General features: G+C 34.3%; 1 long non-coding RNA gene across 1 annotated transcript; it reads right to left on the minus strand.

Moving 5' to 3' along the window:
- Positions 1-3,993: 3,993 nt before the first annotated feature.
- LOC127176889 (uncharacterized) lies at positions 3,994-4,470 on the minus strand. Its single transcript, XR_007829165.1, has 3 exons — positions 4,393-4,470; positions 4,256-4,318; positions 3,994-4,158 (listed from the first exon to the last, which is right to left on the minus strand). It is a non-coding gene; the product is annotated as an uncharacterized LOC127176889 (long non-coding RNA).
- Between the last annotated feature and the right edge of the window lie 9,344 nt (positions 4,471-13,814).

Consider the following 13,814-nt stretch of genomic DNA (forward strand, 5'->3'; position numbering starts at 1 on the left):
TGTAATGATGTAATGATGCTGAACATTTTGCTTTGATCACAGAAATATATTACACTTTAAAATATATTCAGATAGAAAGCTTAAATTTTGTGTTATTTTGGATCAAATAAATGCAGGCTTGGTGAGCAGAAGACTCTTCTTTAAAAAAGAACAACAAAAAAAAACAATAAAAATCTTACTGTTCAAAAACTTTTGGCTGTAGTGTATATTTTTGTAACATTTTAAATGTAATTATTTTTGTAAAATAATAAATATAAAATGCCCAAAGTAGTAATGAATGTCTTTTATTCATCTTTAAGTATGTGGAGGACCTGGACACATTTCATATTAAGTTGTGATGAACAAGGCCTAAAAAGTCAATGTCATGTTACTTATTTAAACTATCAAAATAATCAACCTCTATTTACCCTGTGTATGTGTAATCTACTGTTGATTCTGTAATTTAAATGTTAACACTTTATGATAAATGGAACACTTTTTTAAAAAAATAACTGACAATTATACAATACCAACTCTTACAATAATTTTACATACCTTTACAATACCAAAATCGAACTGTCCCCTTTAAATTTGATACATCTAAAATTTGCCTAAAAAATGTGAATTTATCTCATTACATAAATGAACAAGGTAAGATTTAAAGGTTTTTATTAATAATTAGCCTAATGTAGTCAATGCAAGCGTATTACAGGCTGTCATGATGACGAAATCAGCTCCGTATATTAGACATAAATATATTAGATTTAAGTTGCGCCAATTTTGCCTAGACATCCTTTACACAAATAAGAAAATGTGTATTAGTAAAACGAAGGACAATGGCCTATTATTTTATATAGATCCCCAAAACTACCGTAAGTTGCTTCAACATACTTCTGGGTTTCCCCTATTTTTCCCATAAGAGTGGGTGCAGCCATTTCTAATTTTTTTGTGTCTGGCTTCCGGTCTCATCCAGTTCCAGCTATTTTTAGCTGAACAAAAATCTTATTTTGTTGCTTAATATTGCAGACTGGTGTGTCTTACCATTTTATTTTAGTGTATTATCTTAATTATGAACACACCGGTTTGTAGTGCAAACTGTTTTACCGTTTACTGCACTTCGATATTCTTGTTATTTACCTATGGCGGATTATGAACCGGACGTCTAACACATTACCAGAAAACAGCTTAGGATGTCCAACGCAGGCTGCAGCGAGCCCTTACTTGCATTCTGCTGCCTCTGAAGTCTGTCTGAAACTGTTTCTAGAGTTGCCTTCGCAGCCTTCGAAGTCACTGCCTGATAGGGCAAGGCAAAAAGTCAGCTGACTAGGCTTTCGGATGCAGCTTTAATAATACACAAGACCTCAGTGTTATTGTCACTGAAGGTCTGTGCGTCAGAAAAGACGTTAGAGAATGGCATTTGTTTGCTTAAAAAATAAAAACACTGTTGCAAGTATAAGCAGCCAAGAAGAGAGAAGAGAAAGGGAAAAAATGGAAAATGTCAATAAAATGGGCTGCATACACACATTTTTACACAGAAATTGAAGGTGAAAATAGGTAGGCCTAGATATGTATCCATACAAAATCTCTCTCTAAACAAAAAAAGGTTAAAAAATCATATTGCAGACAGTTTGGCAGGAAGAGAAGCAATAGGGAAACAGAAAAAAGAGACGTGAAAAAAAAAGGTGCAAAGACCTAGCTACAGGAAATGCAACTAAAGCCCAATACACACCACACAACGCCAACAAACACCAGCAACCCTTATGTGTACATGATGAGCCAAATGAAAACAAACCCCAACCAACTTCAGAAGACACAACTGGGGTAACACACTAATCCAACAAACCAACATGTCTGTTTGGTGTTTGTCTGTGCGGTGTAAATTGGTGTAAGTTAGCTACAGTATTTTAAAACTGATTTGGCTACATTTAGCAACTTTTGATAAATGACTCAGAGAATAAAGGCACACATTTTCCATACACAAAAGAGGAAACTAACTTCGCATCCTGCCTGGTTTCACAGCTGAAACCTGCTAAAAGCACCTCTGGCTATGGAAACCCACGAACAAGCTGTTTACCCTGCTGAAAAAAAACATTTATTGTTTATTGAACCAATCAGATAAGAGTAAATGGAGTCCGCGAGAGTCTCATTTGATTGGCTACAAAAAGGTGGTAACTATTAGAAGCAAGGCTATTTTCCTCTGTTCATTATCATCCAGCCCAATGGCAAGTGCATAGAGTTCAAAACTTTGTTTGAAAGCTTTTCAGTTTTCGTTGACATTTCCTGTCAACTGGCAGATGGATGGAATTCATTATCTTTCATTATTTATCCTGGTACCATGTATTGACGAGGCTCACGCACCTAGAGGGTATTCCAGAAAGCAGGTTATGTGACATACCTGGATAAGTTTAAAGGTAAGTTAGTGGATAACCTAAACTTTCGGTTCCAAAAACGGAGGTAACTTTCTGGGTATGTATGTAACCATAGCACCTTACTCTCTGAAGATAACCTGCTCGGTAGCAGGTTATGTTCCAGGGTCAGTTTGTTTCAGAAGGTTACTGAGCATGGCGTGCCCTTTTGATGACGATCCTGTGGACATAGAGGCACAAATTATACGAGGTTTTTTTCCGCCGGGAGAGAGTTATAAGACCGCGTATTGATGTCTTTTCATTCCCTAATGATTATTTGAAAGAGCGTTATCGGTTTTCAAAAGAATCGTTAATTTATTTAACACATCTCTTGAAACCGCATATTGCAAATGTCACAAACCGCGGGTCTGCGCTTAGCACAGAAAACATTCTGTGCATAGCACTTCGGTTTTTTGCGTCAGGGCATTTTTTGTACAATGTGGGCGATGCAGAGCATGTGGGAAAGGCAACTGTGTGTAGAGCCGTTCGCACAGTATGTCTGGCACTTAAACGATTCTTACACACGTTTGTACAGTTCCCTGGCCATAAACCTCTGCGTGTTATTAAAGAGGAATTCCACAGAGTGGCAGGTTTGTCCTTTGTAGTAAAATCTATGACGCATATTTAATATGTAGTCATACTATTTATATCTATACATGTATTCATCCTGCACACACACACTTGATACTTCCATATATGACTTTCTATTTCAGGGTTTCCAAATGTAATTGGGTGCATTGATGGCACCCACATTCCTATTAAAGCTCCTTCAATAAATGAGGGAGACTATGTTAATAGGAAATCTATTCATAGTATCAATGTGCAGGTAACAACTTAATTTTGTGTCCTTAATTTTTTGCCTTAAAAATCATTAAACGCATTACTTTTTTCCACTAACTATAGGTAATATGCGAGGCAACCCATATCATTACTAATGTTGAGGCAAAATGGCCAGGATCTGTGCATGATGCCAGAATTTTCCGCGAGTCATCATTATGCCAGACATTTCAGCAGGGTATGTTTTGCTTTATACAATGTATTTTTTTTTTTTTTTTTTCCTTTTTACTATATTTGTATTGTACACTTGAATCAATACAGGACAGTACAATGGTTACTTGCTGGGGGACAGAGGATACCCTTGTCTGCCCTATTTAATGACACCCTGCCCTGAACCTGATCCTGGACCACAGACACGCTTTAACCTGGCTCACAGCCGAACACGGGCCAAGGTGGAGATGACCATAGGGATCCTCAAGTCTAGGTTTCAGTGTCTGCGTGGGCTCCGGGTCAGTCCAGAGAGGGCATGCGACATCATAGTGGCTTGTGTTGTGCTTCACAACATTGCCACTATAAGAGGAGAGAGCCACCCTCCTAGTATTGAAGAAGATGGCCCAGAGGAATCCCTACAGATTTTTGCACACAACAGAGATGGAAGACTTTTGAGACACAGGATTTGTCAAAATTACTTTTATTAAATTGTTTGCACTGGTCTGCTGTGCAGTTCATTCCTTATTTCCTGAAAAACAATGAAAGTAAAATTATCATTTTTTTTTTTATTACATTGCTTTATATAGACAACTCTTTTAACGTGCAGCAAATTAATATTCACACAAGTTCTCACCTTAAGGCGATGCTCCAGTAATTCAATTTCTAGCGTTGCTTTTTTAATGGATAGCCTTTTCTCCTCCATTTGAAGCTGTATAAGGTCCATCTCCATGTCACTTTTTCTTATTTGTTTTTGAAGATGGACCTTATACAGCTCCTTTGCTGGCAACTAGGAAGGCAAATAAATAAATAAATAAATAAATAAATAAATGAGATTCTGTCAGACAATAAAACTAAAATATGGACAACTGCACACAAATTCTTACACTGCTTAGATTGTGCATTGAGGTTGAAGGACCTTCATCTGTGGGCAAATCCCCAGGTATGTACTGTGAAAGGACAATGACTGGTTTGTTACTCTAATGTAACAAGGGGGCATGCATTATAATGGTATGCATCATACCTCAGTGGATCTACCAGCATTGTCCACTTCTGTCACAGCAGATGTGGTCTCTTCATCGTCATCTTCATCATCTTCATCTTTAAGTGGAAATATGCAAGTATACATTATCTGGCAAAAAGAAAAAAACACAAAATATCTAAAAGCAACTAAAGGTACATGACAACAAAACACTTACAACTGTGACAGACTGTGTTCTTTCTGTAGGGTCCAATAATACAATCCCTCTATCAGTATAAGAAAATACAACCCATAAAATTCTCAATATTAATCAAAGAAAAACCAATAATGCAGGAAAAAAACATGTCAAAGTAATACAACTAAGATCACAGTAGCCTATACATCATATGCAGTTAAATAAAGTAAGCCTGCATAAAAACGTTAAGCATGTTCAAAAAGCCTTTAAGTGACAGAGATTTATTAAGTCATATAATGAAAACAAATCATAGTGGTAAACTTACATTTCACCATGTTACTTGTGGTGCATGGTGTGTGTGATGAAGTGCCCCCTGGAATGCCAGCAACCACTGGTCGCCCTTTATTAAGGGACAGAGCCAGCTCCTCAGATGGGGTGAGGGGAGGTGGTGGTGGTGGTGGGCCCCCGCCAGTTAGACGGGCTTCAGCCTTCTTTCTATTAGCTACATGACAGAAATAATATACTAAATCATGTTTAATAAATAGTTTAGTAATTGTGTAATCAAATATTACCTTTTTGCAGAATGTTTTTGTGTTTCATTTTGACTTGGCTCAAAGTTCTTCTGGCTCCAGAAGGATTACACCTTATTAAATAAGAAATATCCCTAGTCAATATACATTGTTATTTTAACCTAAAGAAATGAATGGCAGGAAAAGTAAATGCTTTCATGGTGATTTAACAGTCAGAAGGATGCGGAAGGGGTGTTTAATAATTTTGCATTATGATAAAAGGGGAGGCGATATCAAATTTGCAATGTAATACACTTACGCGTTTACTCTGTCCGTTATTTTTTTGCCAAGCCAACTCTCTTTCTTTAGCCGATGCAGCCGTATTGCTTTTTTTCATTATTATTGGCTTGAATTCTTCATATGCGTGCATTAAAACCTCCAACTCTGCCTCTGTGAAGTATGCCGCTCTCTTTTTTTCAATTTGATTTTCCATTTTGACTCGTGAAATCGGCGATCCATTGAAAACGTCTTTATGTATGCACCGTGCACACGCATTAACTCTGGGTAACCAATAGGAGGTTGATTAAACTTACTCTTCTCAGGTGTTTTGGAACCGACATACTCATGGTATGCGGGTTTGGGGTAAATCAACCCAGAGGTTATGATAAGTTAACCAAGCTTTCTGGAATACCCCCCGAGTATTGTTATCACAATGTTTTTATTGTGCCCTTTAACACAGTCCTGAACTTGGGTAACTGCTGCATTATACTGCCAGTGGTCATCGTATCATGGAAAACACAAACCAATACTAGAACGTTTTAATGACATGATTTTGCTCCAAATTCATTTAATAACATCAGTCGAGTTTTTGAAATAACTTCCTTTTTTTGATCTGACGTGGTTTCACATCACAGAATGAGGCAAAATCATTATTTTATATAGTATTCTATAAAGTGATAAAGACTGTTGATTAGCATTGCATTGCATATTCATATAAAAATGCCCGATATGGCTCAAAGAACAGAGATAATCCATTTAGTCGCAATCATACAGATATGTCTTCATGTTACATGAGTTTAAACGTCTCTATATGATTTTTATTCAGCTACGCGAAAGCGTACACCTTTGTCCATATTATAGGGATTTCCTGTATGAATTAAACATTCTATTACATCTATAACATATCAACATATGTGAATGCATAAGATTTTCTGACTAAAATTTAAGATTTTTTTAAATTATTTTATTTTATTTTTTTGGTCAAAGATGTTAAATCATAATTAATTTTATATTAAATTCTAAACATTTATAGTCAGGCCTCCTGCATGTTAACAGGTCATGCTGCAGTTTTCAGTAAAATATATTGATAATCAGTAACAATAATTATTGTTTTGTTTAATGTTTTTATTTAGTAATAACAATAATCAGAATGAGTCATATTGATAAAAAACAACGTTTTGGCCAAATTGTGCAGTCCTACACACAGGCACAACAAACTCAGTGTTCTTTATCAGGTAAATAATGTCAGAAAACCTTTCTTGTTACAGTTCAGATTTTGTTGTTAGAGTTTAGATTTTGGAAATCACTTAATATTGCCTCGAATAGTCTCTTGAAATGAAGTCTTGTTACACATTAATGCTGTTTTTAAATTATTTGACATGAAAGAATGACAGAGAGATTAAAGTGAAATTGTGGTAGAAATGGAACCGAAACAATATCTTTCCAGGGCTGGAAAAAATGATTTTTTGACTGCTATATACATAATATTTATAGCTGTAGTATTTTTTTATTTTTTTTTACATGCAGCGATGCCAATGATCACAGACAGACTTGTCATATAAGGAAAAACTGAGCCACATTTAGCATGTTACGTTAAATAATTACAGTTTTTTTTCCATGTGATCATCAATCAGTCCTTAAAAACAAGCAGAATAGCCCGCATTGCATATTTTGTTTGTGCTCTGTTTATTCTGTTTTGTTTTTGTGTATACTTTACTCAATCTCACTTGCACTCCTATTATTTTATTTTATTTGCTTATTTGCTTATATATATATATTGCATATGTTTGTTGAATGTGTTACAATTAATACACATTTACTCTTAAATATTGAAATAGTCATTTCATGTGCTTTCAATTTTTTCATGTGATCATTCAATTTTATGCAATGATGTGCAAGTTTCTAAGTTCAATTTACATATATATATGTCATAAAAACAGCTTGTGACGTGAATAATAACATCACTCTACTAGGTTTCTTTTTTATTAAATAAAGTATTTTCTATTTTTAAAGCACTTTAAAAGTACTTTTTTACTGAAGTAACAACAAAAAGAACATAACATATAAAAATATGGGTGCCCCTCAGGCTGTTTCATACTGCAATGAAGACAAACAATAGTTACAAAAAAATGATGCATTTAAATCACGTATATAAGTCAACAAGTAAAAAAATATATATATAATTTTAAATCATTACTTGAAGTGATTATTTTAGTAATGATTATGTGGTTGAACATCTCAACCTCCAGAGGGCGCCAACGGACTGGCGACAGTTGTTGTGCAGGCGGTTGTTTTGTGTAAGAAACCCAGCTAGAAAAGTTTCCTTTTCTGGTAATGTTTTCAGCGGAAGTTTTATTTTAGTTTCCAGAATGTTCTGCTAAAAGGTAGAAATAACATTCTCTAAAAACATTCTAAAAATGTTATTGATAATATTGTTAGAACATTATCCTTTAACATTCTAAAGCTTCTCATCACACTAGATGTGGACTTTCATTGCTCAGATGTCAAATTTTGGTTGAAAGTTAAAACACAACCTTTGTCAGATGTAAGCTCCAGTGTCATTAAATAACTCCAAAAACAGCATTACCAGCTTCACTTATTGTAATCCAGATTGACTTTATTTCTGTCATTCTGTCATATTTCTGCTTCATCAAACAAAAGTTGGGTTTTTACTTTCAGCCAAAATTTGACATCTGAACAACATTACAGTCCACATTCCGGATTAAATCTTTATTAGAATGTTAGAGGATAATGTTCTAACAATGTTATCAATAAACATTTGTAGAATGTTTTTAGAGAATGTGATCGTACCTTTTCGAATATTCTGGGAACTAGAATAAAGAATAAAACATTACATAATGTTCTCAGAACATTCTTTGAAAAAAAGCATTTCTGTATGAAGAATTTCAGAGAACTGGTTTATCATTGCTTGATCTACATTCTCTTCATCAGTGAAAGTCAAGATTCACTTGCACAATTCATTGCAAATCGACAAAAATATAGAAATGTGTAGAGAATGAACATTCAAAAGAATGAAAAACTGTTATTATGATTTGCACAAGTGATTAGATGATGTGGAGGTTGAATAAGTACTTCTGAGAATTTCATTTTTGATCTGAGAAATGCACCAAAGTGACAAATTTGAACAGGAAACCCTATGTTTTCAGGTCCACCACAATGTCACTTTGCACCATTCTCTCATTTAACTCTTGCTCACAGGATCTAACGGACAGACAAAGATGTTGGCCAAGCTTTCAATTACTGCGATTGTTGGGATGGCTGTGGCTTTCACAGGCATCTCATCTTTGTGTAAGTGCATCTTTCATCTCTTTCCTTCAGTGGTTTAAAACTAATTTGCACAGTTATGGATACAATTTTTACGTTTTTAGTGGAGTAAGTGTCAGAACTGTACAGTTATGTCGCTAGGATGGTACCCTAAAGTACAAAAGTGAAAAGGTACAAAATGTTCTGGCAGAAAATTACCAGGTAATTTTCTGTTAAAATTACGGACATTTCATTCAATTAAAAAACGGAAAATTCTGTTAATTTACAGTACATCCTCAGTACCATTTACCTATTCTTCCGTTATTGATAATACAGCAATTTCTGTAAAATTTATATATTTTTTTAAATATATATATTTGTACAAATATATATATATATATATATAAATTAAGCAAATAAATCCAGCACAATATACAAATTGAACATGGTTTATTTTTACTTAATGTAAACATTCTTAAAAAAGTGCATTCAATGGCTTAAATTGGTTAGGACAAATGATTTCATTAAACAATTACACAGTCAAATCAATTCATTTAACAATGTGTCAAACACTGAAAAATGCCTGTATTGTAAAAGACAGTTTAGCTTTAAACAGCAACAGACAGAATTAAAAAAACATGAGCACTCATACAATACTGGTGTTGCACTAATTAGTGGTCACAAAATTTAAACTTCAAACTGTAAATAGTCAAAATTCAAAACATTTTTTTCTTATAAGAGAACAATATTGTTTAGAGGGATAGTTCACACAAATATGTGAATTTTGTCATCAATTGCTCACCCTTATACAATTCCAAACCCATAAGACTTTCATTCATCTTTAGAACACAAATGAAGAGTATTTTTTTATAAAAATCTAGGTGCTTTCTGTCCCTCTATTCTGTCCTACCATTTTCAAGGTCTAGAAAGGTCCTTAGAAAAGTTAAATTCATTATAAGGGATGTATTATTTCCCCATAATCTGCATGTTTAATACAAGTGCCATTTTGAGATTTAAAAAAGAAAAAAAGCTCAAATATTGCATGGATTTTCAAAATTGTTCATGCAAGAGTCTTGGAGGAATGTGCAGCCACTTGGTTGCCTTTATCTCAAACCTCGTAAAGGATTTCTTCACAGGAAAATTCTAAAAGAAATGGATATAACAAAAAATTAAAATGAATGAAACTGAACTACAGAGTAACATGCAGATTAAAGATGGAAAAGCAGTCATACAGTACTTTAAGTTCATTAAATTGCTTAACTTACTTTTCCAATGGTCTCCATTTGCATCTGTCATATGAGCTTGTCAGATCAACTATGTGCTTTATACTCATTTCATAACATATGTGTTGCTTACTTCTGTATGAATTCCAGCGTAAGTGCCGCCTGCTCTGGGTATTTGTAGCTCACAACCGCAACAGTAGAGCAGATGTGGTCACTAACTTCTTAAACGACAGCAATCTTGAACTGCCCATCACCTTAAATAAAAAGACATTACAAAATTGGCATATACATAACAAGTAGCTTTGAACACCTTTGAAGGTACATGTGTTCAGCAAATAACTTCACATTGTTGTAAACATCAACAGAATAAATGACTCAATGACTCTATTTTCTGTTCAATATTGAACACTAATGTTGAATACAAACTGTTAATAGAACAGAAAACAAACCCACTTGGTTGCCTTCATCTCAAACCTTGTTCAGGATTTCTTCACAGGAAAACTAAAAGAAATGGAAATGACAAAAATGAATTGAATGAAACTGAGCTACAGAGTAACATGCAGGTTGGAGATGGAAACGCAATCATGCAGTATTTTAAGTTAAATGAACTGCTAACCCTAATACTTTCCAATTAAAACATTTGCTTATATTACATTTCCAATAGTCTTCATTTGCATCTGTCATATAAGCTTATCAGACCAACTATGTCTTACAATATACTTTATTATTTTCAACTAAATAAACAGCAACACATCCAAATGCCACAACTATACACATTTCATAACGTGTTGCTTACTGCTGTATGAATTCCAGTGTAAGCGGCATCATTACTCTGTTGAGTGTAGAATGCAGTGGCCAATCAGAGGCGTTCAGAATCAGAACAGTCATTGCTGAAACCTGGAGTTTTGTTCAGACTGAACTCGCGAATTCCCTCATCATAAGCAACGAAGTGCAGATGTACGAGCTCTGTAAGTAAGAGATTTATTTATCATACAGTGTATGGACAGCTTCATTTATGTGTGCTTAAACACTGGCTAGACTGACTGCGTATTTAGAGGGCGTTCTTACTGCGTGATTCAGTCTAATAAAATGCATCCCCCCCCCCAAAAAAAATTCAGGATATGGGTGCAGAAATGTATATTTATATCATTTCATATAGTTAATCAATATCACACGAAGAGTGCTTTTTCAAAAATCACAAATGTGATACTTAGGTTTTAGAAATGTGAAACTTAGGTTTTAGACACCATATTACCTATTTTTGCTCTGTTTCGCCAACAAACATCATTCCAAACACAGCCACTGCACTGCCTTGAGTCTCTAAACAACATGACGGTGCTTCGTTTCCGAATGAATCAACCGTTTAAATGATTCGGTTCGATCGCAATGACTCACTTATTAAATGTGACTTACTGACACCTACTGACGGTTGTAATTCCACATTTAAATTACCTTTTCCTTTTTGTTAAATAATTTTAAATATCAGCATTCAACGTTTTAGGATTAAAGTATTAAAACAGTGTTCATGCATTTGTAACTGCAGGTTAAATGCATTCACGTCCTGCATTAAACAGTGGGTAAATGCATCTAAATGCCAATTCAGATGCAGTGTTTGTGTTTCCTCTATACTGAAAAGATGAATTTTGTTGATAATGATTTTATTTGTGTGATAACAGCCTAAAATGTCTTATTATTCTAAGTGACTTTATTGATTAAATATAAGAATTTGACGCAAAAGATAATAAAAGACAATGCACACTTTTAGAAAAAAGAAGGCTTTATAAAGGTAAAAAAATGCCCACAAAAGGTAAAAATCACTTTAAACCTGTTTGAAAATAGTCTAGTACGGAGCCCCTTAAGGGACATGGTGGTGGGGAAAAAATCGGGTTGGGCGGAAAAAAGGAATTTTGCGTTCCCTCGCAAAACTTTTGCGTTCTCCCGCAAAACCGGTTAAGTTCGGACAAAACATAAGAGTTTCATACTGAACTTGAACTAAAGTAGGTCTATTTTAGAAATACAGTTACAGTTACAATTGCTTATAGTTTAAGGCACGATTTTGGATCATTCTAAAACGCTTAATGTGGATTAATGTACTAAAACGGTGACAGCGGAGGACCAATTCGGTATTAGTAAATGCTATTAATACTAATAACAATTTTAATATCAATACCCTTGGCATTACTCTCAATAAAGCAGATAGTCATAAATGCAACTTGCTAATGCGCGTTAAGCTTTTTCTCCGCACAGAAAACCTTTAGGTTACAGAAAACGCTTAAGGGAGGCTAACGGACGAATTAAGACGGTATTTGTAGTTGCAATGGTTTAAGTATAGTAACCATGTTTTTTTTTTTTTTTTTTTTTTTTTTTTTTTGGTTTTATTTGTAGTAAAATCATGGTAATTTGTTTGCTGCTTGTCTAATAATAATAATAAAAAAAAACAAATAAATAAAAAAAACATAATTTTAAGTTTTTGAAAGGAAAAATAAAACATAAGTCACGTAGCCTATTAGTCCCAATTTATTCAGAAAATAATACTACCAGCAGGCCTACAGCGTATGTTATAATACCAACATTATAAACACATAGCCTAGGCTATTTTAGTTGCCCGCACTCCACAACAAACAACAAATCCTTTAAATTTAACAGTATTCAAAACAGACCAAAAACCAAAACCAAAAAACTATAACTTATTCATTTAATGAATAAATATAATATATATAATAATAAATATAATAAATATAATTCATTAATGCGTAATAATGGAGTATATAATAATAGGTATAAGCGTATTTAGCTTTAAATAAACCAAAATAAATAATTTAAAGCGAAACTGAAAGTATGGGCTCACGTATCGCTCTCCTTCAGCACAAATCCAAATGTTTCCATATTCACAATGTATTTGCAGCTAAACCATTAAATTAACCGGGCTTTGTACGTTCCATTATCGACATGAAAAAATCATACAAAACAAAAACAAACTGCAAAACAAAAATGTGCTGCAGTGGATTGGACCGGTGCTTATACTCTGTACGGCACAGACAAATACAGACTATTTAAACTGACTAGTGTAACTTTGTATGTTTGGGTGATTCTGTGTATTATTTTAATAATGAAGAGGCTGCGCTCTTTGCAGTGAATGTGCGCTTGAGGCGCCGGCGCGATCAAACAGCTGAAACATAAAAACTCTCTTCCATACAGAAAAATAACCTGTGCGAGTAATTGTTTTTCATGTTTAAAATACGAGAATGCAAAATCCAAACGACTGCAAATGCAACATTAATTTTATTAAGCTATCTTGGTTATATTATATTGAACCATTTTTTTAACTCTGGGGTTTTGGGGGTTTTCCAGTGTCTCAAAATGACTCTATAGCCGTCACAGAGCCCCCCACCATGATCACAGAGAACTCTCCCTTCGTAATATTTGGCATCTGCTCTCTGTCACCCAATAGACACAACCTTGGTGAGAATACTATTGTTGTTCCAAGCCATTTGCTCAAAATATTTAAAGTTTGGTGCTATAAAGGCCGAATAAGTGGACAGTCCCAGATACAATGAATAAAAGTACCTATATCCTTTTGACATTTCTAGCAAACATTATTATTAGCCAGACCCATCCCATTGAGTCTATGAAATGTCAAATAAAACCTGTGTATGATTTTATACTGTGTAAATTGTCCTTTAGCTTCTCTTACATATTTGCCAGTATTTGGCAAAATTCTTTTCCACTCTTCGTCCCTGATTACAATCCCAGTGTCCTTCTGGCATATTGTCTTTAAATTAATGCAGTCATTGCTGAGCACATGGTTGGTCGTCCTGTAGAATACAGAGGCTTTTTGTTGAGGATGAGGCAGTGTTAGGAAGTCCAAGATATGATTTCTGTCCGTGTGCTGAATTTTTGTGAAAACACAATTTCTGATTTGAAGATATTTCCAAAAATGATCTTTTCCCTTTAAATTATACTTCTGTACAAGATTATTATAAGACATAAATACACCTTGTTCAAACAAATCTG

The sequence above is a fragment of the Labeo rohita genome, chromosome 15, assembly GCF_022985175.1.
Source record: "Labeo rohita strain BAU-BD-2019 chromosome 15, IGBB_LRoh.1.0, whole genome shotgun sequence".
NCBI lineage: Eukaryota > Metazoa > Chordata > Actinopteri > Cypriniformes > Cyprinidae > Labeo > Labeo rohita.